At 43.5% G+C, this 27970-nt stretch overlaps 1 long non-coding RNA gene across 1 annotated transcript; it reads left to right on the top strand.

The window, feature by feature from the left end:
* The first annotated feature begins 3 nt into the window (after positions 1–3).
* Positions 4–27970, top strand: LOC310671726. Its single transcript, XR_014508116.1, has 3 exons — positions 4–837; positions 13076–14296; positions 25689–27970. It is a non-coding gene; the product is annotated as an uncharacterized lncRNA (long non-coding RNA).

Here is a 27970-nt window from a genome sequence, read left to right as displayed (position 1 = left end):
GAAAAGAGATGAGACTCCTTTAAATGAAGAGAGAGAGAGAGAAGCAGAACTCTCTCCAAAGTACCAAAAATGTCACATTTTGTCATGGGCATTTTTCTTTTTGCACAGCAAGGAATAGAAAGGAAACTTTGGGCAATCTCAGAGCCAGAGAATATGGGGCGTCTGTGGCCCTCCAGGCTGTTATAGACTGCAATGGGGGGCAGTGTGGTTTAGTGGTTAGAGCAGTGGACTGGGACTGGAGGTTTCGAATCATGCCCCACAGCCAGGCCATGTTCCTCTGGCCTCATGAGGAGCCTCTTTTGTGGGGCTAGCGAGTCGCAGCCTAGGCCACGTGGAAAGGGTCTTGCAGGGTGCGGCCTTCACGCCCCACAGCCAGGCAAATTTATTTCATACCACACCATATGGCAGCCATTTTGTCTTTTGCTATGTTCTCATTGGTAGCCAATCGGTGGACTGGCCCATGTAGCACTTTCCCAAAATTGGTCTGGCTCCGTATAAGGCAGCTTCCTCTGTTCTTATCATATGAAATACCCCACTTTATATATTAATAGGAGCACGGGATGTTCTGCATTTATATCCCAAGGGGGGGGGGGGCGAATCTCATGAGCGATATGTCCAAATGTGTTTTTACGCTTGGGGGGCTGCTGCGTCGCTTGTTCCTGAACCTTTTCTTCCTTCCAAATGCCCTGAAGATCCATTGCACACCTTGACTTGCATGAAACCTCCTCTCTCTTATTTGCTCAGGGAACCAGACCGGGAGAAGGAGGAATGAAGGAAAACAGAAATCCGGCCTGAGAACGGAGGTCTCTGTCAAGAGAATGGCCAAGATCTCCTCAGGTGAGGATGAAAGGGGAGGCAGGGAAAAGCAAAGAGCCCCTGAAAACATCCCCCCACTCGGGAAGAACTTGTCGGCCAAACCCCTGCACGGAAGTGTATCTGCATGAAGACGGTCAGCACTTTTCTATTGGATGGGTGTCACTGAGCAGAGTTTTCAATGGAGATGGTGTATCCGGATTAGGTGGGGGAAACAGAACGGGAGAGCATTTGGGTGTGGATGATGTCATGCAGATACAGAACTGGACTTGCGTCTTTGACGGGGTGAGCTCCCATTGCTCGGTCCCTGCTCCTGCCAACCTAGGAGTTCCAAACCACGTTAAAGTGCAAGTAGATAAATAGGTACCGCTCCGGCAGGATGGTAAACGGCATTTCTGTGTGCTGCTCTGGTTTCGCCAGAAGCGGCTTAGTCTTGCTGGCCACATGACCTGGAAAACTTGTCTGCGGACCAATGTCAGCACCCTCGGCCAGTAAAGCCAATGAGTGGCGCAACCCCAGAGCCGTGACTGGACTTAACTTAGCTTTACCTTTTTAAAAGCACTGCACACTGCCATGCGATGTGAAAGTGCTTCATCTTATCAATGGTCACAACTCCTGAAATGAATGGATGGCTCCAATGCTCCATTTGCTGCCTTCCTTCAAACATTAACCTTTGTGTATGTTCTAAGATGTTTCAAATAGTCAAAAAGATGGCAGCTTTTAATTCCTCTGAATTTGATATCTCCTTTAGATTTTTAAAGGCTGGCTCCCAAAGTTATTTCAGGTGAAATAGATGGATTTAGGCCCATTGCTTGGCCGAATGTTAATCACACACACACACACACACACACTTCAGTGGAAACTGCATGCAGCTGAGCAGCTCACATTTGGAGCATCAACAAAGAAAGGAACAGGAAGAAAGCAACACAAATATTTTGACTGAAGTGTCTTAGGAAAGCCATTTTAAATCATGGGCACCTAGGTTCTGAAAATGGTGTTGCCCGTATTGGTGTGAGGGATGGGGTCCCATGGCACAAATTTCATGTAATCCCAGTGCAAAGGAAAAGAGCTAAGATCTTCTCCCTTAGTATTATGTCCAAACAAGATGGGATGGGGAAGAAGAATGAGAGGTTTGTAAGGAGTCTTCAATAATTTTGCCAAGCAAATTCTTATGGTTCAGGGCCTCATGCTATTAGCCTTTCTTGTACATGGAGATCCTTTATGAAATGCATTCAGGACCATCAAACAAATCTGTACTGAGATACACATACTGTATCACCGTTTTTACTGCTGGAACTGCTCTGAATCTGACTTCAGGAAGAACGCGTTTTAACTGCACAGTGTCCTGGAATAGACACTCTGCATTGGGAAAGAAGGGAACTGAGTTCCCTCCCATTTTCCACTTTCCTGATGTTCCAAATGACCAGTACCCTGGAGTTATGATTTGTGTTGTTGTCAGGATTCTAACTGGACTGTAACTGACCTAAGAATTCTGCAGAGCAGTTGCTGCTGTGGCTGGCCGGCTGCTCAGGCGAACGTCAGCTCAGTGGCCAACAGCTCAGTCTTCTTGAGGCTCAGGAGCACCTAGCAAATATCTGCTCCTTTCCTGGCACGCTAGACTCTAGCTGAGGAAGGCATTTCACGTAAGTTTATGGATTAAACATTCCGCACTATGCCGTTAGGTGTGTTTATGCTCAGTGGGAAAGGATAGCTGCAGTAAAGGTAAAGGGACCCCTGACCATTAGGTCCAGTCGTGACCGACTCTGGGGTTGCGGCGCTCATCTTGCGTTATTGGCCGAGGGAGCCGGCATACAGCTTCCGGGTCATTATTAAGCCGCTTCTGGAGAACCAGAGCAGCGCACAGAAACGCTGTGTGCCTTCCCGATGGAGCGGTACCTATTTATCTACTTGTACTTTGACATGGTTTCGAACTGCTAGGTTGGCAGGAGCAGGGACCGAAGTCCTAGGCTCTGTGATTTAACCCACAAAACAGCAAAATCATGAGCAGCTTCCCATCCACAACAGGTTCCTGAGGTTCTGGCCATTTTCACAGGAACAATGCAACAGTAGATTAAATCAGTAGCAGTGTGCTGGAAGAAAGTATGAGTGTCGGTTTCTCTGGATCAAGTGTCTCTACCTAACCAGGGGGTGGGAGAGAGCAGGAACTTTTTCTTTTGCTGCTTCTTTCTGTGCATGGAAGGAAGAATGCAGGAGGGAGGATGTCCTTCAATGACTAGACATGCTTGTTATTCCCTCTCTCACTGCATCTTGTCTTCTCTTTTGTTTCCAGGATGTCTGCCAATGTCTCCCCTGGTCCCCTCCTCTCCAAACCCCCCATGCAGGTGAAAGAAGGCTCCCTCGTGAGCAGGTGGCTGAGTTTAGTTTCCAGCCTAAAGATATCTGCATTCCTGGTGGATATTTTGGCCTTGCCGCTGTGCCTTGTGTCAACACTGAGTGTCAACTGGCGAGTGTGGCGTGTGGAAAACATCGAGGGGATTGGCTCTGGAAACATCAGGATTGGAATCTGGGATGTCTGCTTTTGGAAAGACCCTTCTAACGACGGAAACTCTTTTTGGCATTGCGAAGATCTCAATGAGCAGCATCGAACCCTCCCGAGGGAAATTTTTATCGCACAGGATTTAATGGCATTGGCTGCCATTATGAATTCAGTGGCCCTGGGATTAATTTCATTTGCCTTGTACAATGTGGTCAAGCCCAGAAAACATAAGGATTTTCTCTTTCGCTTTTTTAGGCTTGGAGCTCTGCTGAACTTAGTTGCAGGGATACTCGTCCTGATTTCCGTGATATGGAACATGTCTGCTGTCTTACAAAATGGGGAAATTGAGTTCCCTGAAACTTTTGAATTGCCTCAAATTCCCAGCGAGCAGCATATTGGACCTTCTATATATCTAGGCTTTATCGCTGCAGGTTTCCAGCTGCTGAGTGCAGCATTGGTTGGGATTGAGAGATGTTGCTTCAGGACCACCACAACCGATACATCTCTAATAGAAACTGTAGTGGTGATTACCCCAGGAAGTGCAGTGAATAGCGAGAGTCTAACTACTTGTTCGAAATGTGGTTCTTTGCTAGATCTGGTAATTCAAGAGAAATCCTCCACAGTTGAGATGGAGAAAAGCTGTGCAAAAGATCTTGTCATTCCCGAGGAATCCTGCGCAGTAGAAATGGAGGAAAGCTGTGCAAGTGATCTTGTCATTCCCCAGGAATCCTGCGCAGTAGATATGGAGGAAAGCCGTACGCCCCAAAGCTCACCTGAAGGACATCAAAGTCCACCTGAAGTCCCAAAACATACTATTATATATGTTATACCCTACAACAGGGAGTCGTAAACTATCAGATCCAGATCAATGCAGATCGCTCCATACACGGATGGATCTGCGTGGATCAGGATATGATAGTTTTGTTTTGGGACTTCAGGTGGGCTTTGATGTCCTTCAGGTGAGGAGGCCCTTTTTTATGACTAGTAGTTATTTATATATTTATGAAAGATTTTGTTGATTTACAAAAGTGTGCAATGTCTCTCTTTCATGTTTTTTCCCCCATGTAACATTTTTATAAATCATTTTCATTTGTTGAGACATTAGGAAGAAAAGGGGAAATAGGTGGAGGGAGGGAACGATGGGTGGGGGTGGGGTCGGGTGGCGATTTTTCTATTTTACTTACTATACTTAGGGTTTGGTGTTAGCATTGTTTGTGCAGGTTCTTTGCTGTTTGCTTGTAATTAATAAACCAATTAATAAACCAATATAAATTAAAATATTGACTCTGTTTGCATGATCTTGGCCGGTCTTAATGCACGCTCTTGTCCCGTTTTTCAGAGCCTCCTCCAGAGCAGACCCACTAAAGCCTAACTGGTGGGTCAGAACTGTGTAGGAGTTAGTTCTTGATAATTGTGCACTTGGGTCTGGGTTAAAGGCGGATCTACACGGATCCTCATGGATCCTCCACTATTTAAAAAATAACTCCAACAAATGCAGTGTCAAATCACGCCTGGAAGGCACGCCTACAGACTGGACTATCAAAAACATGGATGCAGCACCACAAAAACATGGATCCGAGGCATGGATCCTCATGAATTCATATGATTTTTACAGTGCAACAAAATAAAAACACCATGATACTGTAGACCACTTTTTAGTCTGTAAGCAGAACCAAAGAAATCACGTATCCACTGTTTCGTGCTGCCGAAATGGAGCAAAAACATGGTTAAAAAACACGCATCCTGATGAATCCTCATGATTTTTGCATTAGATCAGGCCAAAGTCACCATCAGATCAAACATCATGGCCATGGGCACAGCATGCAACACAAAAATCCCAGATCCATGGCTTCCTGGTGACACCGTAGCCCAAAAACGAGGTTTTGAAGCACGGATCCTTATGGATCCTCACTCTTTTTGCTCTGGGCCACCCCTAAATCACCATCAAATCACACATCATGCCCAGGGGCATAGCTTGCACCAAAAAAAAACTTGGATCCATGGCTTCTTGGCCACTCCATGGCTCAAAAACGTGGTTTTGAAGCACGGATCCTCATGGATTCTCTCTCTTTTCACATTGGGGCTCCCCAAACTCCCCATCAAATCACACATCATAGCCAGGGGCACAGCCTGCACCACAAAAATCATGAGTTGCACTACAAAAATCACAAAAATGCCCTTACCTGCACTGTTAATGTCACCACTAAAACATTATTATTAGAGCCGATAGGAGAATATATGACTATATATTGTACCAGGATATGGTTCATCTTCAAGAACAGATCAAATACATGCCAAAGTATTAAAGAGGAGAAAGAATATGAAACTGCTTACATACTGTCAACTAATATGCAGATTCAAGAAAGACTGTATCGCAAACATTTAAATCAGTGAAAAGACAGAATTTGAGTCCATCATAACAGAGTTCTACCTTTTGGGTAAAATTTATAAACTATTACTCAAATATGACACTGAGCCCAAACAAGCAAAACCTTATATGACAAAATGGATTCAAAAATTTTAAGAGCAGTTTACAGTGGAACAATGAGAACAATTATGAATAGAGGAATAACATTTACTGCAAGTTAAGCCCTAAAACAAAATTGGTACAGTGGAACCTCGGGTTGCAGACATAACCCGTGACTGAGGCACGTCCGCAACCCACAGCGTTCGCATCCTGAAGCGCCACACCTGCACAGGCGCTGGCGCAATTTGGCGCTTCTGCACATGTGCGAGTGGCGAAACCCGGAAGTAACCTGTTCCGGTACTTCCAGGTTTCCCGCGGTCCGCAACCCAAAAACACGTAACCTGAAGCGGCCGTAACATGAGGTATGACTGTACAAAAATGTTCTTTCAATGGTATATAACTTTGAAAAATATACAGAAGATGAATAATGCAATGAATGGACATTGCTGGAAATGTGATAGACCTTAAGGAATCTTCTTCCATTTATGGTGCACTTGTGAAAAGACCAAAAAGTTTTGGAGGAAAGTTCATTTCGAAATGAAAAAATGTAAAAAAAAAAACCTAAATTTGCATTGGACCCCAAAACTATGCTGTTGGGAATGACTCCTTCAGCTACTGTATTGTGAAATTGTCAGTGGAACTATTTAGTTATATGACCATAGCAGTTAGAGTGGTGTTGGCTAACAGATGGAAATCTGACATATGTCCTTAAATAGATGCATGGAAAGAGAAACTATCAGAATATGCAGTAATGGCAAAACTCGCCAATTTAGTAAATAATTGACTCATCTTTATAATTTGTATACAACTTAACAGAACTGTAAGAAAATGAACATCTGTATGGATTTGTATAATAGACCTTAGTTAAAAAAATATTTTCTGTTTAAATATAGAAGCTTTGTCTGTATATGATAAAGAAAAAAATATATAGTAGAAGAAATCTTGTCTGTCTGATCTAGAAATGAAATCATATTTTCAAATAATTCTTGCTTTAGATTTTTATAATCATATATGGTATTTCTCCAATAGCAAACTACAGTGGTGCCCCGCAAGACGAATGCCTCGCAAGACGGAAAACCCGCTAGACAAAAGTGTTTTCCGTTTTGGAGGTGCTTCGCAAAACGAATTTGCTATGGGCTTGCTTTGCAAGACGAAAATGTCTTGCGATTCCTGGGGGTTTTTTTCCCCTCCCAGCCTTTTTCCCAAGCCCCTAAGCCGCTTAACAGCTGTTCACTAAGCCGCTGAACAGCTGATCTAAGCCGCTTATCAGCTGATCTAAACCGCTAATAGCCTTTTAGCAGCTAATCTGCTAATCCCTTAAGCCTTTAATAGCCGCTAATAGCCTTTTAGCAGCTAATCCGCTAATCTCTTAAGCCTTTAATAGCCGCTAATAGCCGCTAAACCGCTAATAGCGCTAATCCGCTAATGGGCTTGCTTCGCAAGACGAAAAAAACCGCAAGACGAAGAGACTCGCGGAACGGATTCTTTTCGTCTTGCGAGGCACCACTGTACTTAGAATTGGAAATAATATTTAGTAAACTAATCTTTGTTTAACTCTTGATAAATGTCAGCTTGCTGAGTTATTTTGTACCATTGTGATTCAATGCTATATTTGCGCTCAACAAGGGAAACTCACATGACCTGAAGGTGTTGCTGTGCAATGCTAGTGTAGCAGCCTGCTTGTGGTTAACGCTTAGCTGGAATGAAATATTCAGCGCAGCAATAGAGAAATTAAAATAATAATTTATTTGTCAGACAAATAAATGATAGGCACAGTGGTATATGGTTACCAAAGCTCTGCCCACTCCAGCCCTGATGGCCAGCACTTATATTTCCTCAGCCCAGCCCCCTTGCTCCTCCTTTGGCTCTCTCTGTCCAATCAGCCTGATTGAAATTCCTATTGGCTGTTTGCTAGAACCAATCATAAAAGATACACCCATTTCCTATTACCTTTTATGGGAGACAAAGAGCTATATTTCCTTCTATCCATAAATGGCAGACAAGTAGCCATATATCTTACATTTGCCTCGACAAGGCACCTTAATTACCAGATCACCTTTTGCCCCTGTTGCCCCTGCATTCCAAAAGAAATGACTAAAACAAATGGCTCATGGTATTAAATTCTATCTAAACAGAGATCTTGGGTTCACATTCTCACACACCATCAATGAAATAAGAATCTAACATAAGAATCTAAGATTTCTTACTTTCTAAATCCTTTGCATCATTACATTAAACCAATAAATCTCTTACATAACATAGATAGCTTTTTAGAAGAAAAGGCCTTTGCAAAGTAAAAGGAACTCAGTAAAGAGAAGCCTCTTCATTTTACACCCCCCTTTCCCAGCCAGCTGCTTTTCCCACTAGCCCTTCCCAAAATTTATTGCCCTTTAACTTTCTCAGGATACCTTAAACCTTGGAAAAATATGGCTAGAATCTGATGGGAGGCACATGGTATTATTTTCTGTTAAACAATAAATCTTACTATTTACCAACTCTTAATTAGTGTTTTTGCAGCTTGATTGTATTCTGTAATATGTAGGGTCAGTATAACATTTGCTCCCAGCCTGTAATTCCCTTTTACACCTTTGAGAACTTGATCAGATGCCTCAACATCATCAGGATGTTATACTCATACAAGCCCCTCCAAATACTGTACAAAATTCCCATTTCCAGAATTCTATATTGTGGTTAATCTGTCCTCAAAGCAAATAAGCATTCAGTTGTGAATTAAAATAAAAAGGTAAACGACACATTTAAAATAGCAGTATACCTTTAAAAATGTTACATCTTCTACCTGGTCAATCTTTTGACAAAAGTTGATGTTTTGAAAAAATGGGCTCTTCAATAAAGCAATTACAGAGCTCTCAAAACCAGGAGCTACACTGAAGAACTGTAGTCTACAGACTGTAAGCTCTAAAATAAAAACAGAAAATTCTCAAACTCTTGTGAAGGTGTAGCTACAGATGCTGTTCCTTATTGGCTGTTCTTTTCATTCTACAACTGCAGGTTCTCAAGAGTTGTGTCAATGAATTCTCAGACTCCTTTTCAGATTATTTGGAAGAAATCTTTCTATGTTTGTTTCACTTCATATATATATAGTAGGTTCATCTTAATTGTTCAAAAATCTTAGACAAACTTTGTTTTGTTTTCAAATTCAGACATTTACGGTATTAAACAACACCTTAGAACTTTTAAGGTTCAAAGCACAAACTACTGATTTGACAAATATCTGTGAGAGAAGCTATTGTTGTTTTTAACGTAACTGTAATAAGAACAGATTGCAGAGAGAAGGCCGGTAATAATTTAATATAAAGATAGCAGTTTCACATTTTGTGTTTTTCATTGCCCCCCCCCCCCTGCAAGGCACCTGTTTTGGAAAGTTGAACTTAGCAGTTTTGGGGAGAGGAGTGCAAGCAGCTAGCCATGCCTAGGGCACAAAATAGCCTGGCACCAGCACAAGGCCAACAAACACAAAGAGGAAAAACATCCATGGGCTGCACGCCAGCTGGGTAACCCTAGCTTCTACTGAGAGCTCCTCACCCAAGCCGAGAAGTGCTCCTGTGCTCTTCTGTGCAATGCTAAGTGCAAGATGTTGGTCTTTGTGACCTTGAGGCGCATGCCAGAGGCACTGACGACAGAGAAGGAGCTGGTGAGTAGTTGCTGGACCGAGGGGGAGAGGACGGCAGAACAGGGGGCTCCTGCAGCTCCTCCCAAACACACTCCCAGCATCCAATTATACAGTCCCGTTCCAGAGATTGCATCTGCAGGTTCAGGTGACTCAAATCTATGTACAGTATTGACACGCACAGGGGACAGAAAATAGTTTAAAGATTCTGTCCCGCAACTAGTGAAGTGTGTGAGTGTGTGTTGTACAAAAATCACAACGTGGGGAAAACTGTGAAGCCAGCCAATGCCTCTACATAGCTCCATCCTTATTTCAGATATTGCCATATAGCAATATACAGTGGTGCCTTGCAAGACGAAAAGAATCCGTTCCGCGAGTCTCTTTGTCTAGCGGGTTTTCCGTCTTGCGAGGCATTCGTCTTGCGGGGCACCACTGTATTCCAATATTTAGCAGTTTGCTACTCCCTGTTGCAGGGAGTAACATGTATGATGGTATGTTTGGGGCTTTCCTCCATCTCCACTTCGCAGGATTCCTCTGGAATGCCAAAATCTTCTGCATGGCTTTTTTAAAAAATTGCCCAAATACTCTAATGCAAGGAGTTGCAGTGACAATGCAGTGAGATTCTACTCAGAGTAAGCCTATTGGAATGAATGGGATTGAATTAGTTATGTCCTTTAGTTTTTGCTTTTTACCTGGATAATGCCCAATTAGGGGTAGGGATTGGTTTGCTTTCTTTCTGTGCTTGTTTTTATTAAGTATTTTGTTGTGTTGTTGTTGTTGAAATTCCACAAATTGCACATCAGGATTCGTTACATAGTAAGTCCCCCCCCCCTTTCTATTATCTGCTTCCCATCCCATTTCCTAAGATTTTTTTTTTCTTTTCCACCCTTAGCTGCAACTTATCTTCCCTCTTTTATATCAGAACTCTAATGCTCTATTAGAATTAAAAGAGGGGGAAACCCAGCCGGATGGGCAGGGTCTAACTGAATTATTATTGTTGTTGTTTTATTTTTGTGTGTGTGTTTATATCTTGTAAAAAAGATTAAAACACACAAAAAAACAGAGTTGAAGCAAGAAGGCATCTTCAAATATTAAATAAATGCAAGCAGTGAATTGCCAGGACTAGGAAGCCCCCTGGTGATGAAATCACTCTTTCCACCCACCCACCCCCCCTTCAAAAATGTGCATGGAATGAATGAGCTGGCATTCAAATCTATTCTTTTACAAGCATATTTCCTATTATTATTGGTTCCATTCTGACAAATATTGGGTCCATTCTCTCACTTCTGCCCCCTCTTGATTCCCTCATTTCTGGGGGTTGGACTAGATGACCCATGGGGTCCCTTCCAACTCTTCCGTTCTACAATTCTCTCACCTACAATTCTGACAACCGCTTCAGGTGAACCTGAACAAACAACACTGACACCAAACCCTACATATAGTAAGTAAAATAGAAAAATTGCCACCCAACCCCACCCCACCCATCTTTCCCCCCCCCACCTCTTGCCCCTTTTCTTCCTAATGTCTCAACAAATGAAAATGATTTGTAAAAATGTTACATGGGGGGGGGGGAAATACATGAGAGAGAGAGACATTGCACACTTTTGTAAATCAACAAAATCTTTAATAAATAAATACTAGTCATAAAAAAGAGGCCTCCTCACCTGAAGGACATCAAAGCCCACCTGAAGTCCCAAACAAAACTACCAGATCCTGATCCACGCAGATCCATCCGTGTATGGATGAAAGGGGAGGCAGGGAAAAGCAAAGAGCCCCTGAAAACATCCCCCCACTCGGGAAGAACTTGTCGGCCAAACCCCTGCACGGAAGTGGATCTGCATGAAGACGGTCAGCACTTTTCTATTGGATGGGTGTCACTGAGCAGAGTTTTCAATGGAGATGGTGTATCCGGATTAAGTGGGGGAAACAGAACGGGAGAGCATTTGGGTGTGGATGATGTCATGCAGATCCAGAACTGGACTTGCGTCTTTGACGGGGTGAGCTCCCATTGCTTGGTCCCTGCTCCTGCCAACCGGGCGGTTCCAAACCACGTCAAAGTGCAAGTAGATAAATAGGTACCACTCCGGCAGGACGGTAAACGGCGTTTCTGTGTGCTGCTCTGGTTTCGCCAGCAGCGGCTTAGTCTTGCTGGCCACATGACCCGGAAAAATTGTCTGCGGACCAATGTCAGCTCCCTCCCTGGCTTGGCCAAATGTTAATCACACACACACTTCAGTGGAAACTGCATGCAGCTGAGCAGCTCACATTTGGAGCATCAACAAAGAAAGGAACAGGAAGAAAGCAACACAAATATTTTGACGCAAGTGTCTTAGGAAAGCCATTTTAAATCATGGGCACCTAGGTTCTGAAAATGGTGTTGCCCATATTGGTGTGAGTGATGGGGTCCCATGGCACAAATTTCATGTAATCCCAGTGCAAAGGAAAAGAGCTAAGAAATTCTCCCTTACTATTATGTGCAAACAAGATGGGATGGGGAAGAAGAATGAGAGGTTTGTAAGGAGTCTTCAATAATTTTGCCAAGGCAATTCTTATTGTTCAGGGCCTCATGCTATTAGCCTTTCTTGTACATGGAGATCCTTTATGAAATGCATTCAGGACCATCAAACAAAGCTGTACTGAGATACACACATTGTATCACCATTTTTACTGCTGGACCTGCTCTGAATCCGACTTCAGGAAGAACGTGTTTTAACTGCACAGTGTCCTGGAATAGACACTCTGCATTGGGAAAGAAAGGAACTGAGTTCCCTCCCATTTTCCACTTTCCTGATGTTCCAAATGACCAGTACCCTGGAGTTATGATTTGTGTTGTTGTCAGGATTCTAACTGGACTGTAACTGACCTAAGAATTCTGCAGAGCAGTTGCTGCTGTGGCTGGCCGGCTGCTCAGGCGAACGTCAGCTCAGTGGCCAACAGCTCAGTCTTCTTGAGGCTCAGGAGCACCTAGCAAATACCTGCTCTGTTCCTGGCACGCTAGACTCTAGCTGAGGAAGGCATTTCACGTAAGTTTATGGATTAAACATTCTGCACTATGCCGTTAGGTGTGTTTATGCTCAGTGGGAAAGGATAGCTGCAGTAAAGGTAAAGGGACCCCTGACCATTAGGTCCAGTCTTGACCGACTCTGGGGTTGCGGTGCTCATCTTGCGTTATTGGCCGAGGGAGCCGGCATACAGCTTCCGGGTCATTATTAAGCCGCTTCTGGAGAACCAGAGCAGCGCACAGAAACGCTGTTTGCCTTCCCGATGGAGTGGTACCTATTTATCTACTTGTACTTTGACATGGTTTCGAACTGCTAGGTTGGCAGGAGCAGGGACCGAAGTCCTAGGCTCTGTGATTCAACCCACAAAACAGCAAAATCATGAGCAGCTTCCCATCCACAACAGGTTCCTGAGGTTCTGGCCATTTTCACAGGAACAATGCAACAGTAGATTAAATCAGTAGCAGTGTGCTGGAAGAAAGTCTGAGTGTCGGCTTCTCTGGATCAGGTGTCTCTACCTAACCAGGGGGTGGGAGAGAGCAGGAACTCTCTCTTTTGCTGCTTCTTTCTGTGCATGGAAGGAAGAATGCAGGAGGGAGGATGTCCTTCAATGACTAGACATGCTTGTTATTCCCTCTCTCACTGCATCTTGTCTTCTCTTTTGTTTCCAGGATGTCTGCCAAGGTCTCCCCTGCTCCCCTCCTCTCCAAACCCCCCATGCAGGTGAAAGAAGGCTCCCTCGTGAGCAGGTGGCTGAGTTTAGTTTCCAGCCTAAAGATATCTGCATTCCTGGTGGATATTTTGGCCTTGCCGATGTGCATTGTGTCAACACTGAGTGTCAACTGGCGAGTGTGGCGTGTGGAAAACATCGAGGGGATTGGCTCTGGAAACATCAGGATTGGCATCTGGCAGGTCTGCTTTTGGAAAGACCCTTCTAACGACGGAAACTCTTTTTGGCATTGCGAAGATCTCAATGAGCAGCATCGAACCCTCCCGAGGGAAATTTTTATCGCACAGGATTTAATGGCATTAGCTGCCATTATGAATTCAGTGGCCCTGGGATTAATTTCATTTGCCTTGTACAATGTGGTCAAGCCCGGAAAACATAAGGATTTTCTCTTTCGCTTTTTTAGGCTTGGAGCTCTGCTGAACTTAGTTGCAGGGATACTCGTCCTGATTTCTGTGATATGGAACATGTCTGCTGTCTTACAAAATGGGGAAATTGAGTTCCCTGAAACTTTTGAATTGCCTCAGATTCCCAGCGAGCAGCATATTGGACCTTCTATATATCTAGGCTATATCGCTGCAGGTTTCCAGCTGCTGAGTGCAGCATTGGTTGGGATTGAGAGATGTTGCTTCAGGACCACCACAACAGATACATCTGTAATAGAAACTGTAGTGGTGATTACCCCAGGAAGCGCGGCAAAAAGCGAGAGTCTAACTACTTGTTCGAAGTGTGGTTCTTTGCTAGATCTGGTAATTCAAGAGAAATCCTCCACAGTTGAGATGGAGAAAAGCTGTGCAAAAGATCTTGTCATTCCCGAGGAATCCTGCGCAGTAGAGATGGAGGAAAGCTGTGGAAGTGATCTTGTCATTCCCGAGGAATCCTGCGCAGTAGAGATGGAGGAAAGCCGTACGCCCCAAAGCTCACCTGAAGGACATCAAAGTCCACCTGAAGTCCCAAAACATACTATTATACATGTTATACCCTACAACAGGGAGTCGTAAACTATCAGATCCAGATCAACGCAGATCGCTCCATACACGGGTGGATCTGCGTGGATCAGGATATGATAGTTTTGTTTTGGGACTTCAGGTGGGCTTTGATGTCCTTCAGGTGAGCAGGCCCTTTTTTATGACTAGTAGTTATTGATTTATTTATTTAAGATTTTGTTGATTTACAAAAGTGTGCAATGTCTCTCTTTCATGTTTTTTCCCCCATGTAACATTTTTATAAATCATTTGTTGAGACATTAGGAAGAAAAGGGGAAATAGGTGGAGGGGGGGAACGATGGGTGGGGGTGGGGTCGGGTGGCGATTTTTCTATTTTACTTACTATACGTAGGGTTTGGTGTTAGCATTGTTTGTGCAGGTTCTTTGCTGTTTGCTTGTAATTAATAAACCAATTAATAAACCCATATTAATTAAAATATTGACTCTGTTCGCATGATCTTGGCCGGTCTTAATGCACGCTCTCGTCCCGTTTTTCAGAGCCTCCTCCAGAGCAGACCCACTAAAGCCTAATTGGTGGGTCTACTCCTGTGTAGGATTCAGTTCTTGATAATTGTGCACTTGGGTCTGGGTTAAAGGCGGATCTACACAGATCCTCATGGATCCTCCACTTTTTAAAAAATAACTCCAACAAATGCAGTGTCAAATCACACCTGGAAGGCACGCCTACAGACTGGACTATCAAAAATGTGGATGCAGCACCACAAAAACATGGATCCGAGGCATGGATCCTCATGAATTCATATGATTTTTATAGTGAAACTAAATAAAAACACCATGATACTGTAGACCACTTTTTAGTCTGTAAGCAGAACCAAAGAAATCACGCATCCACTGTTTCGTGCTGCCGAATGGAGCAAAAACATGGTTAAAAAACACGCATCCTGATGAATCCTCATGATTTTTGCATTAGATCAGGCCAAAGTCACCATCAGATCAAACATCATGGCCATGGGCACAGCATGCAACACAAAAATCCCAGATCCATGGCTTCCTGGTGACACCGTAGCCCAAAAACGTGGTTTTGAAGCACGGATCCTTATGGATCCTCACGCTTTTTGCTCTGGGCCACCCCTAAATCACCATCAAATCACACATCATAGCCAGGGGCATAGCTTGCACCAAATAAAACTTGGATCCACGGCTTCCTGGCCACTCCATGGCCCAAAAACGTGGTTTCGAAGCACGGATCCTCATGGATCCTCACTCTTTTCACATTGGGGCTCCCCAAACTCCCCGTCAAATCACACATCATAGCCAGGGGCACAGCCTGCACCACAAAAATCATGAGTTGCACTACAAAAATCACAAAAATGCCCTTACCTGCACTGTTAATGTCACCACTGGAACATTATTATTAGAGAATATATGACTATATATTGTTCCAGGATATGGTTCATCTTCAAGAACAGATCAAATACATGCCAAAGTATTAAAGAGGAGAAAAGATATGAAACTGCTTACATACTGTCAACTAATATGCAGATTCAAGAAAGACTGTATGGCAAACATTTAAATCAGTGAAAAGACAGAATTTGAGTCCATCATAACAGAGTTCTACCTTTTGGGTAAAATTTATAAACTATTACTTAAATATGACACCGAGCCCGAACAAGCAAAACCTTATATGACAAAATGGATTCAAAATTTTTAAGAGCAGTTTACAGTGGAACAATGAGAACAATTATGAATAGAGGAATAACATTTACTGCAAGTTAAGCCCTAAAACAAAATTGGTACAGTGGAACCTCGGGTTGCAGACATAACCCGTGACTGAGGCACGTCCGCAACCCACAGCGTTCGCATCCTGAAGCGCCACGCCTGCACAGGTGCAGGCACAATTTGGCGCTTCTGCGCATGTGCGAGTGGCGAAACCCGGAAGTAACCCGTTCCGGTACTTCCAGGTTTCCCGCGGGCCGCAACCCAAAAACACGTAACCTGAACCAATTTTGTATGACTGTACAAAAATGTTCTTTCAATGGTATATAACTTTGAAAAATATACAGAAGATGAATAATGCAATGAATGGACATTGCTGGAAATGTGATAGACCTTAAGGAATCTTCTTCCATTTATGGTGCACTTGTGAAAAGACCAAAAAGTTTTGGAGGAAAGTTCATTTCGAAATGAAAAAATGTAAAAAAAAAACCCCTAAATTTGCATTGGACCCCAAAACTATGCTGCTGGGAATGACTCCTTCAGCTACTGTATTGTGAAATCAGTGGAACTATTTAGTTATATGACCATAGCAGTTAGAGTGGTGTTGGCTAACATATGGAAATCTGACATATGTCCTGAAATAGATGCATGGAAAGAGAAACTATCAGAATATGCAGTAATGGCAAAACTCGCCAATTTAGTAAATAATTGAGTCATCTTTATAATTTGTATACAACTTAACAGAAGTGTAAGAAAATGAACATCTGTATGGATTTGTATAATAGACCTTAGTTACAAAAATATTTTCTGTTTAAATATAGAAGCTTTGTCTGTATATGATAAAGAAATATATAGTAGAAGAAATCTTGTCTGACTGATCTAGAAATGAAATCATATTTTCAAATAATTCTTGCTTTAGATTTTTATAATCATATATGGTATGATTACTCCAATAGCAAACTACTTAGAATTGAAAATAATACTTAGTACACTAATCTTTGTTTAACTCTCCATAAATGTCAGCTTGCTGAGTTATTTTGTACCATTGTGATTCAATGTAATATTTGCGCTCAACAAGGGAAACTCACATGACCTGAAGGTGTTGCTGTGCAATGCCAGTGTAGCAGCCTGCTTGTGGTTAACGCTTATCTGGAATGAAATATTCAACGCAGCAATAGAGAAATTAAAATAATAATTGATTTGTCAGACAAATAAATGATAGGCACACTGGGATATGGTTACCAAAGCTCTGCCCACTCCAGCCCTGATGGCCAGCACTTATATTTCCTCAGCCCAGCCCCCTTGCTCCTCCTTTGGCTGCCTCTGTCCAATTAGCCTGGTTGAAATTCCTATTGGCTGTTTGCTAGAACCAATCATAAAAGATACACCCATTTCCTATTACCTTTTATGGGAGACAAAGAGCTATATTTCCTTCTATCCATAAATGGCAGACAAGTAGCCATATATCTTACATTTGCCTCGACAAGGCACCTTAATTACCAGATCACCTTTTGCCCCTGTTGCCCCTGCATTCCAAAACAAATGACTAAAACAAATGGCTCATGGTATTAAATTCTATCTAAACAGAGATCTTGGGTTCACATTCTCACACACCATCAATGAAATAAGAATCTAACATAAGAATCTAACATTTCTTACTTTCTAAATCCTTTGCATAATTACATTAAGCCAATAAATCTCATACATAACATAGATAGCTTTTTAGAAGAAAAGGCCTTTGCAAAGTAAAAGGAACTCAGTAAAAAGAAGCCTCTTCAGTTTACACCCCCCTTTCCCAGCCAGCTGCTTTTCCCATTAGCCCTTCCCAAAATTTATTGCCCTTTAACTTTCTCAGGATACCTTAAACCTTGGGAAAATATGGCTAGAATCTGATGGGAGGCACATGGTATTATTTTCTGTTAAACAATAAATCTTACTATTTACCAACTCTTAATTAGTGTTTTTGCAGCTTGATTGTATTCTGTAATATGTAGGGTCAGTATAACCTTTGCTCCCAGCCTGTAATTCCCTTTTACAACTTTGAGAAACTTGTCTCCTGCTACTGCTATAAATCAGGGGGGGCCCTTGTTCAGGAGAGCAGGAAGAAAAACAACTGCCAGAGTACTTACCCAGCTGGTTTCTGCCTGGCATGAAACATACAAACATTTGCAAATATATCTTTAAGCTCATTTTAAAATACAGGCCTTGATCAGATGCCTCAACATCATCAGGATGTTATACTCATACAAGCCCCTCCAAATACTGTGCTAAGATTCCCATTTCCAGAATTCTATATTGTGGTTAATCTGTCCTCAAAGCAAATAAGCATTCAGTTGTGAATTAAAATAAAAAGGTAAACGACACATTTAAAATAGCGGCATACCTTTAAAAATGTGACATCTTCTACCTGGTCAATGTTTTGACAAAAGTTGATGTTTTGAAAAAATGGGCTCTTCAATAAAGCAATTACAGAGCTCTCAAAACCAGGAGCTACACTGAAGAACTGTAGTCTACAGACTGTAAGCTCTAAAATAAAAACAGAAAATTCTCAAATTCTTGTGAAGGTGTAGCTACAGATGCTGTTCCTTATTGGCTGTTCTTTTCGTTCTACAACTGCAGGTTCTCAAGAGTTGTGTCAATGAATTCTCAGACTCCTTTTCAGATTATTTGGAAGAAATCTTTCTATGTTTGTTTCACTTCATATCTATAGTAGGTTCATCTTAATTGTTCAAAAATCTCAGACAAACTTTGTTTTGTTTTCAAATTCAGACATTTACGGTATTAAACAACACCTTAGAACTTTTAAGGTTCAAAGCACAAACTACTGATTTGACAAATATCTGTGAGAGAAGCTATTGTTGTTTTTAACGTAACTGTAATAAGAACAAATTGCAGAGAGGAGGCCGGTAAGAATTTAATATAAAGATAGCAGTTTCACATTTTGTGTTTTTCATTCCCCCCCCCCCCCTGCAAGGCACCTGTTTTGAACTTAGCAGTTTTCATGCCTAGGGCACAAAATAGCCTGGCACCAGCACAAGGCCAACAAACACAAAGAGGAAAAACATCCATGGGCTGCACGCCAGCTGGGTAACCCTAGCGTCTACTGAGAGCTCCTCACCCAAGCCGAGAAGGGCTCCTGTGCTCTTCTGTGCAACGCTAAGTGCAAGATGTTGGTCTTTGTGACCTTGAGGCACATGCCAGAGGCACTGACGACAGAGAAGTAGCTGGTGAGTAGTTGCTGGACCGAGGGGGAGAGGACAGCAGAACAGGGGGCTCCTGCAGCTCCTCCCAAACACACTCCCAGCATCCAATTATACAGTCCCGTTCCAGAGATTGCATCTGCAGGTTCAGGTGACTCAAATCTATGTACAGTATTGACACGCACAGGGGACAGAAAATAGTTTAAAGATTCTGTCCCGCAACTAGTGAAGTGTGTGAGTGTGTGTTGTACAAAAATCACAACGTGGGGAAAACTGTGAAGCCAGCCAATGCCTCTACATAGCTCCATCCTTATTTCAGATATTGCCATATAGCAATATATTCCAATATTTAGCAGTTTGCTACTCCCTGTTGCAGGGAGTAACATGTATGATGGTATGTTTGGGGCTTTCCTCCATCTCCACTTTGCAGGATTCCTCTGGAATGCCAAAATCTTCTGCATGGCTTTTTTTAAAAATTGCCCAAATACTCTAATGCAATGAGTTGCAGTGACAATGCAGTGAGATTCTACTCAGAGTAAGCCTATTGGAGGGAATGGGGTGGGGATTGGTTTGGTTTCTTTCTGTTCTGGGTTTTATTAAATATTTTGTTGTGTTGTTGTTGTTGTTGTTGAAATTCCACAAATTGCACATCAGGATTCGTTACATAGTAAGTCGCCCCCCCCTTTTCTATTATCTGCTTCCCATCCCATTTCCTAAGATGTTTTTTTTTCTTTTCCACGCTTAGCTGCAACTTATCTTCCCTCTTTTATATCAGAACTCTAATGCTCTATTAGAATTAAAAGAGGGGGAAACCCAGCCGGATGGGCAGGGTCTAACTAAATTATTATTGTTGTTGTTTTATTTGTGTGTGTGTGTTTATATCTTGTAAAAAAAGATTAAAACACACAAAAAAACAGAGTTGAAGCAAGAAGGCATCTTCAAATATTAAAAAAATGCAAGCAGTGAATTGCCAGGACTTGGAAGCCCCCTGGTGATGAATTCACTCTTTCCACCCCCCCCCCTTCAAAAATGTGCATGGAATGAATGAGCTGGCATTCAAATCTATTCTTTTACAAGCATATTTCCTATTATTATTGGGTCCATTCTGACAAATATTGGGTCCATTCTCTCACTTCTGCCCCCTCTTGATTCCCTCATTTCTGGGGGTCGGGCTAGATGACCCATGGGGTCCCTTCCAACTCTTCCGTTCTACAGTTCTCTCGCCTACAATTCTGACAACCGCTTCAGGTGAACCTGAACAAACAACACTGACACCAAACCCTACATATAGTAAGTAAAATAGAAAAATCGCCACCCAACCCCACCCCCACCCATCTTTCCATCCCTCCACCTCTTTCCCCTTTTCTTCCTAATGTCTCAACAAATGAAAATGATTTGTAAAAATGTTACATGGGGGAAAATACATGAGAGAGAGAGAGACATTGCACACTTTTGTAAATCAACAAAATCTTTAATAAATAAATACTAGTCATAAAAAAGAGGCCTCCTCACCTGAAGGACATCAAAGCCCACCTGAAGTCCCAAACAAAACTATCAGATCCTGATCCACGCAGATCCATCCGTGTATGGAGCGATCTGTGTGGATCTGCATCTGATAGTTTACCACTCCCTGTTGTAGGGAATCACATATATAATTGTATGTTTGGGGACATCAGGTGGGCTTTGATGTCCTTCAGGTGAGCTTTGGGGTGTATGGCTTTCCTCCATCTCCTCTTCGCAGGATTCCTCTGGAATGACAAAATCTTCTGCATGGCTTTCCTCCAACTCAACTGTGGCTTTCTCTTCAATTACGAGATCCAGCAGAGAACCACACTTTCCACAAGTAGTTAGACTCTCGCTTTTTGCTGCCCTTCTTGGGGTAATCAGCCTTACGGTTGCTATTTGACATTTATCTGTTGCGGTGGTCTTGACGCAAAATTTCTCAATCCCAACCAATGCTGCACTCAGCAGCTGGAAACCTGCAGCGATATAGCCTAGATAAATAGAAGGTCCAATATGCTGCTCGCTGGGATTTTGAGGCAATTCAAAAGCTACTGGGAAAACAATTTTCTCATTATGTAAGACGGCAGACATGTTCCATATCACGGAAATCAGGACGAGTATCCCTGCAACTAAGTTCAGGAGAGCTGCAAGCCTAAAAAAGGTTAACACAAAATTCTTATGTTTTCTGGGCTTGAACACATTATACAAGGCAAATGAAATTAATCCTAGGGCTGTTGAATTCATAATGGTAGCTAATGCCATTAAATCCTGTGCAATAAAAATTTCCCTCGGGAGGCTTGGATGTTGCTCATTGAGATCTTCGCAATGCCAAAAAGAGTTTCCGTCGTTAGAAGGGTCTTTCCAAAAGCAGACCTGCCAGATTCCAATCCAGATGTTTTCAGAGCCAATCCCCTTGATGTTTTGCACACGCCACACTCGCCAGTTGACAACGGCTGTTGAGGCAATGCACATAATCCAGCCCAAAATATCCACCAGGAATGCACACAACTGGAGACCGGAAACTAAATTTAGCCACCTGACCACCAGGGAGCCTTCCTTCACCCGCATGGGGGGTTTGGAGAGGAGGGGAGCAGGGGAGACCTTGGCAGACATCCTGGAAACAAAAGAGAAGACAAGATGCAGTGAGAGAGGGAATAACAAGCATGTCTAGTCATTGAAAGACATCCTCCCTCCTGCATTCTTCCTTCCATGCACAGAAAGAAGCAGCAAAAGAGAGAGTTCCCCTGCGCTCTCCCACCCCCTGGTTAGGTAGAGACATCTGATCCACACATACTTTCTTTCAGCAAACTGCTACTGATTTAATCTACTCTTGCACTGTTCCTGAGAAAATGGCCAGAACCTCAGCAACCTGTTGTGGATGGGAAGCCGCTCATGATTCGCTGTTCTGCTATCTGCTACTGCAAGCATAAACATATCTATGGCATAGTGCGGAAGGTTTAATCCATAAACCTACGTGAAATGCCTTCCTCAGCTAGAGTCTAGCGTGCCAGGAACAGCGCAGGTATTTGCTAGGTGCTCCTGAGCCTCAAGAAGACTGAGCTGTTGGCCACTGAGCTGACGTTCGCCTGAGCAGCCAGCCAGCCACAGCAGCAACTGCTCTGCAGAATTCTTTGGTCAGTTACAGTTAGAATCCTGACCACAACACAAATCATAACTCCAGGGTACTGGTCATTTGGAACATCAGGAAAGTGGAAAATGGGAGGGAACTCAGTTCCCTTCTTTCCCAATGCAGAGTGTCTATTCCAGGACACTGTGCAGTTAAAACACGTTCTTCCTGAAGTCAGTTTCAGAGCAGTTCCAGCAGTAAAAATGGTGATACAGTATATCACCATCTCAGCACAGATTTGTTTGATGGTCCTGAATGCATTTCATAAAGGATCTCCATGTACAAGAAAGGCTAACAGCATGAGGCCCTGAACCATAAGAATTTCCTTGGCAAAATTATTGAAGACTCCTTACAAACCTCTCATTCTTCTTCCCCATCCCATCTTGTTTGGACATTATAGTAAGGGAGAAGATCTTAGCTCTTTTCCTTTGCACTGGGATTACATGAAATTTGTGCCATGAGACCCCATCCCTCACACCAATACGGGCAACACCATTTTCAGAACCTAGGTGCCCATGATTTAAAATGGCTTTCCTAAGACACTTCAGTCAAAATATTTGTGTTGCTTTCTTCCTGTTCCTTTCTGTGTTGATGCTCCGAATGTGAGCTGCTCAGCTGCATGCAGTTTCCACTGAAGTTTGTGTGTGTGTGTGTGTGTGTGTGTGTGTGATTAACATTTGGCCAACCAATGGGCCTAAATCTATCTATTTCACCTGAAATAACTTTGGGAGTCAGTCTTTAAAAATCTAAAGTAGATATCAAATTCAGAGGGATTAAAAGCTGTCATCTTTTTGACTATTTTAAACATCTTAGAACATACACAAATGTTAATGTTTGAAGGAAGGCAGCAAATGGAGCACTGGAGCCATTCTTTCATTTCAGGAGTTCTGACCATTGATAGGATGAAGCACTTTCACATCGCATGGCAGTGTGCAGTGCTTTTAAAAAGGTAAAGGACCCCTGACACTTAAGTCCAGTCACGGCTCTGGGGTTGCGCCACTCATTGGCTTTACTGGCCGAGGGAGCTGACATTGGTCCACAGACAATTTTTCCGGGTCATGTGGCCAGCAAGACTAAGCCGCTTCTGCTGAAACCAGAGCAGCACACAGAAATGCCGTTTACCGTCCTGCCGGAGTGGTACCTAATTTATCTACTTGTACTTTGACGTGGTTTGGAACTGCTAGGTTGGCAGGAGCAGGGACCAAGCAATGGGAGCTCACCCCGTCAAAGACGCAAGTCCAGTTCTGTATCTGCATGACATCATCCACACCCAAATGCTCTCCCATTCTGTTTCCCCCACTTAATCCGGATACACCATCTCCATTGAAAACTCTGCTCAGTGACACCCATCCAATAGAAAAGTGCTGACCGTCTTCATGCAGATACACTTCCGTGCAGGGGTTTGGCCGACAAGTTCTTCCCGAGTGGGGGGATGTTTTCAGGGGCTCTTTGCTTTTCCCTGCCTCCCCTTTCATCCTCACCTGAGGAGATCTTGGCCATTCTCTTGACAGGGACCTCCGTTCTCAGGCCGGATTTCTGTTTTCCTTCATTCCTCCTTCTCCCACTCTGGTTCCCTGAGCAAATAAGAGAGAGGAGGTTTCATGCAAGTCAAGGTGTGCAATGGATCTTCAGGGCATTTGGGAGGAAGAAAAGGTTCAGGAACAAGCGACGCAGCAGCCCCCCAAGCGTAAAAACACATTTGGACATATCGCTCATGAGATTCGCCCCCCCCCCCCGCGGATATAAATGCAGAACATCCCGTGCTCCTATTAATATACAAAGTGGGGTATTTAATATGATAAGAACAGAGGAAGCTGCCTTATACGGAGCCAGACCAATTTTGGGAAAGTGCTACATGGGCCAGTCCACCGATTGGCTACCAATGAGAACATAGCAAAAGACAAAATGGCTGCCATATGGTGTAGTATGAAATAAATTTGCCTGGCTGTGGGGCGTGAGGGCCGCACCCTGCAAGACCCTTTCCACATGGCCTAGGTTAGGGGTCTGCAACCTTTAAGACAAAAAGAGCCACTTGGACCCGTTTCCGAAGGAAAAAAACCTGGGAGCCGCAAAACCATTGCGACATTTAAAACAAATATATCTACGGAGCCGTGATCTGACAGTGGGCGGGAAGGTGACGTCGGGACGGTGTGTGACTAACGCACGCACTGCCCCCATGCGACGTCACAGCCAGTACAGCGCCCGCCACAGTGGGGAGTGTCGGGGCACACAATGTGCCTCCTCCCCTCGCTAGTATCCGCCCCGAAGCCACGGCAAAGGTGTAAAAGAGCCACATGCGGCTGCGGAGCCGCGGGTTGCAGACCCCTGGCCTAGGTCCAGACTCGCTAGCCCCACAAAAGAGGCTCCTCATGAGGCCAGAGGAACATGGCCTGGCTGTGGGGCATCATCCGAAACCTCCAGTCCCAGTCCAGTGCTCTAACCACTAAACCACACTGCCCCCCATTGCAGTCTATAACAGCCTGGAGGGCCACAGATGCCCCATATTCTCTGGCTCTGAGATTGCCCAAAGTTTCCTTTCTACTCCTTGCTGTGCAAAAAGAAAAATGCCCATGACAAAATATGACAGTTTTGGTTCTTTGGAGAGAGTTCTGCTTCCCTCTCTCTCTCTCTCTCTCTCTCTCTTCATTTAAAGGAGTCTCATCTCTTTTCCCACCCAGCTTCCTCCTGCCCCCCCTCCCAGCTTCAAGATTTCCATGAAGAACTAACTAACCAACCAACCAACCAACCCACACTTGGAAATTACGAGATTAAGGAGATAATTTATTTTTATATTGTAGCCTTACGGGGCTTTGCCCTTGGGTGGGAAAAATATTGCGCCCGGGAAAGGGAAGTGGGAGTCAACAGACACTCAAGGAATAGTTTCAGAGAAAAGGCTTTTATTTCTACCATCCATGAACTGGTAGAAGGAGCAAGTGTGATAAGTCACAAAAAAGCATGCACGAGTTCACAATCATGTGCACAAGCATATATACCCCTTTCCAGTTCCCTCCCCCTTTCTCCTCCCTCAGGAGTTCCTCTGAGCATGAACAGAAAGCTGTCTTGGGACTATTGTGGACTCTTGGCCCCCTTCCCAGGAAAGGGGTGTGTGTGAGAGAAGCCAAGGGGTTTTCAGCATGTTCAGATATGTTTCAATCTCTTGTTCTGGCATGGTTCCCGGACAGAAAGCAAGTTGCAGTGTGGTTCTTTAGCAAGGCCAGAAGACATGAGAAAGGCCTGAGAAACAATGGACTGTTCTCTACCTTTGTTACAGCAGAGCGGAATGTTTCTGATGCTTAGCTGCTGAGAAAATGATTTTGAAAAGTTTTGAGAAGCTCTGAGCCTGCTTTGGTGGGGGGTGACTTCGGGGGGGAGGTCACCTGTCCTCACCTTCCTTCAATATAATGAAAACATTACAACATTTACAAATCATTTTCATTTGTTGAGACATTAGGAAGAAAAGGGGAAAGAGGTGGAGGGAGGAAAGATGGGTGGGGTGGGGTTGGGTGGTGATTTTTATATTTTACTTCCTATATGTAGGGTTTGGTGTCAGCGTTGTTTGTGCAGGTTCTTTGCTGTTTGCTTGTGTTCCTTTGGTGGTGAGAGAGGTTGGGGTTGGCCTAGGGTGTGGTTATTCATTTGTAGTTGTCTGTGGTGGTCTTTGTTTTCATGTGTGAGTGGGGTGGGTGGGTGTTTTGGATCAGCAACAAATCTACTTATTCCAAGACCTCCCTTAAAGCAGTAGTGGATCACCATGAAGAAGGCGCCACCACCCAGAAGGCCTCTGCCTGGTTCCCTGTAACTTGGCTTCTAGCAGGCGTCTCCTACGTTTTTCCTTCTAGCGCCTGCTGAAAACCTTTGATTTCACCCCCTAGAGGCGCACTCCATTGCATCTCGAAAGAGATGCCCACAACTTCCCAGGGAACTCTGGGAATGGGAGTTCTGGGAGGGGCATAGGGGGTCTCCTAACGGCTCTCAGCACTACAGCTCCCAGAATCCTTTTGGGGGAAGCGTTTCAAGGTACCATATGGCTTTTAAGTGGATGTTGGGCGGGTAACGTCAGCTGTCATGCGTTCCCCATCCACTGGATGTCAGGATTTCCTAACAAAAACCTCCAAAACAAAGCCACACTCCTTTCTACCCCCTAAAAAAAGACCATCAACTGGAGAAAATGTGGTTTATCTGCTGGTATGATTGGTACAAGCTGAAGCGGGTGTCAGAATTGTAGGCAAAAGAATTGTAGAACGGAAGAGTTGGAAGGGACCCCATGAGTCATCTAGTCCAACCCCCAGGAATGAGGGAATCAAGAAGGGTCAGAAGTGAGAGAATGGACCCAATATTTGTCAGAATGGACCCAATAATAATAGGAAATATGCTTTTTTAAAGAATAGATTTGAATGCCAGCTCATTCATTCCATGCACATTTTTGAAAGGGGGGTGGGTGGGTGGAAAGAGTGAATTCATCACCAGGGGGCTTTCAAGTCCTGGCAATTCACTCCTTGCATTTATTTAATATTTGAAGATTCCTTCTTGCTTCAACTTTGGTTTTGGGGAGTTTTATTTTTTATACAAGATAAAAACACAAATAAATAAGACAACCATAATGATTTAGTTAGACCCTGCCCATCCGGCTGGGTTTCCCCCTCTTTTAATTCTAATAGAGCATTAGAGTTCTGATATAAAAGAGGGAAGATAAGTTGCAGCTAAGGGTGGAAAAGAATAAAAACATCCTAGGAAATGGGATGGGAAGCAGATAATAGAAAGGGGGGGGGGGCTTACTATGTAACGAATCCTGATGTGCAATTTGTGGAATTTCAACAACAACAGCAGAACAAAATACTTAATAAAAACAAGAACAGAAAGAAAGCAAACCAATCCCTACCCCTAATTAGGCATTATCCAGGTAAAAAGCAAAAACTAAAGGACACAACTAATTCAAACCCATTCATTCCAATAGGCTTACTCTGAGTAGAATCTCACTGCATTGTCACCAGAACTCCTTGCATTACAGTGTTTGGGTAATTTTAAAAAAGAGAGACACATTTGTTCTGAAATCCACCGAGGCGGCATGTCTTGTTATTTTAAGAACCCAAATCATATTCTTTGTTTCTTTTGATTTTTGCCATCCTATATATTCTTGCCTTGCGCAATTCACTTATCCTCCCATCTGTTTTCATTATATAAAAATAAATAATCTCCTTAATCTCCTTAAATTATGGTTGGTTAGTTAGTTAGTTCTTCATGGAAATTTTGAAGCTGTCTGCAGGAGGAAGTTGGGTAGGAAAAGGAATGAGGCTCCTTTAAATGAAGAGAGAGAGGGAGAGGGAGAGAGAGAGAAGCAGAACTGTCTCCAAAGAACCAAAAATGTCACTTTTGTCATGGGCATTTTTCTTTTTGCACAACAAGGGATAGAAAGGAAACTTTGGGCAATCTCAAAGCCAGAGAATATGGGGCATCTGTGGCCCTCCAGGCTGTTATAGACTGCAATGGGGGGCAGTGTGGTTTAGTGGTTAGAGCACTGGACTGGGACTGGAGGTTTCGGATCATGCCCCACAGCCAGGCCATGTTCCTCTGGCCTCATGAGGAGCCTCTTTTGTGGGGCTAGCGAGTCGGGGCCTAGGCCACATGGAAAGGGTCTTGCAGGGTGCGGCCTTCACGCCCACAGCCAGGCAAATTTATTTCATACCACACCATATGGCAGCCATTTTGTCTTTTGCTATGTTCTCATTGGTAGCCAATCGGTGGACTGGCCCATGTAGCACTTTCCCAAAATTGGTCTGGCTCCGTATAAGGCAGCTGCCTCTGTTCTTATCATATGAAATACCCCACTTTGTATATTAATAGGAGCA

This window comes from Podarcis tiliguerta, assembly GCF_965153285.1.
Source record: "Podarcis tiliguerta genome assembly, chromosome: 2".
NCBI classification, from domain to species: Eukaryota; Metazoa; Chordata; class Lepidosauria; order Squamata; family Lacertidae; genus Podarcis; species Podarcis tiliguerta.
Note: the sequence above shows the minus strand (reverse complement) of the source record. Positions and strands in the feature narration are given on the sequence as shown.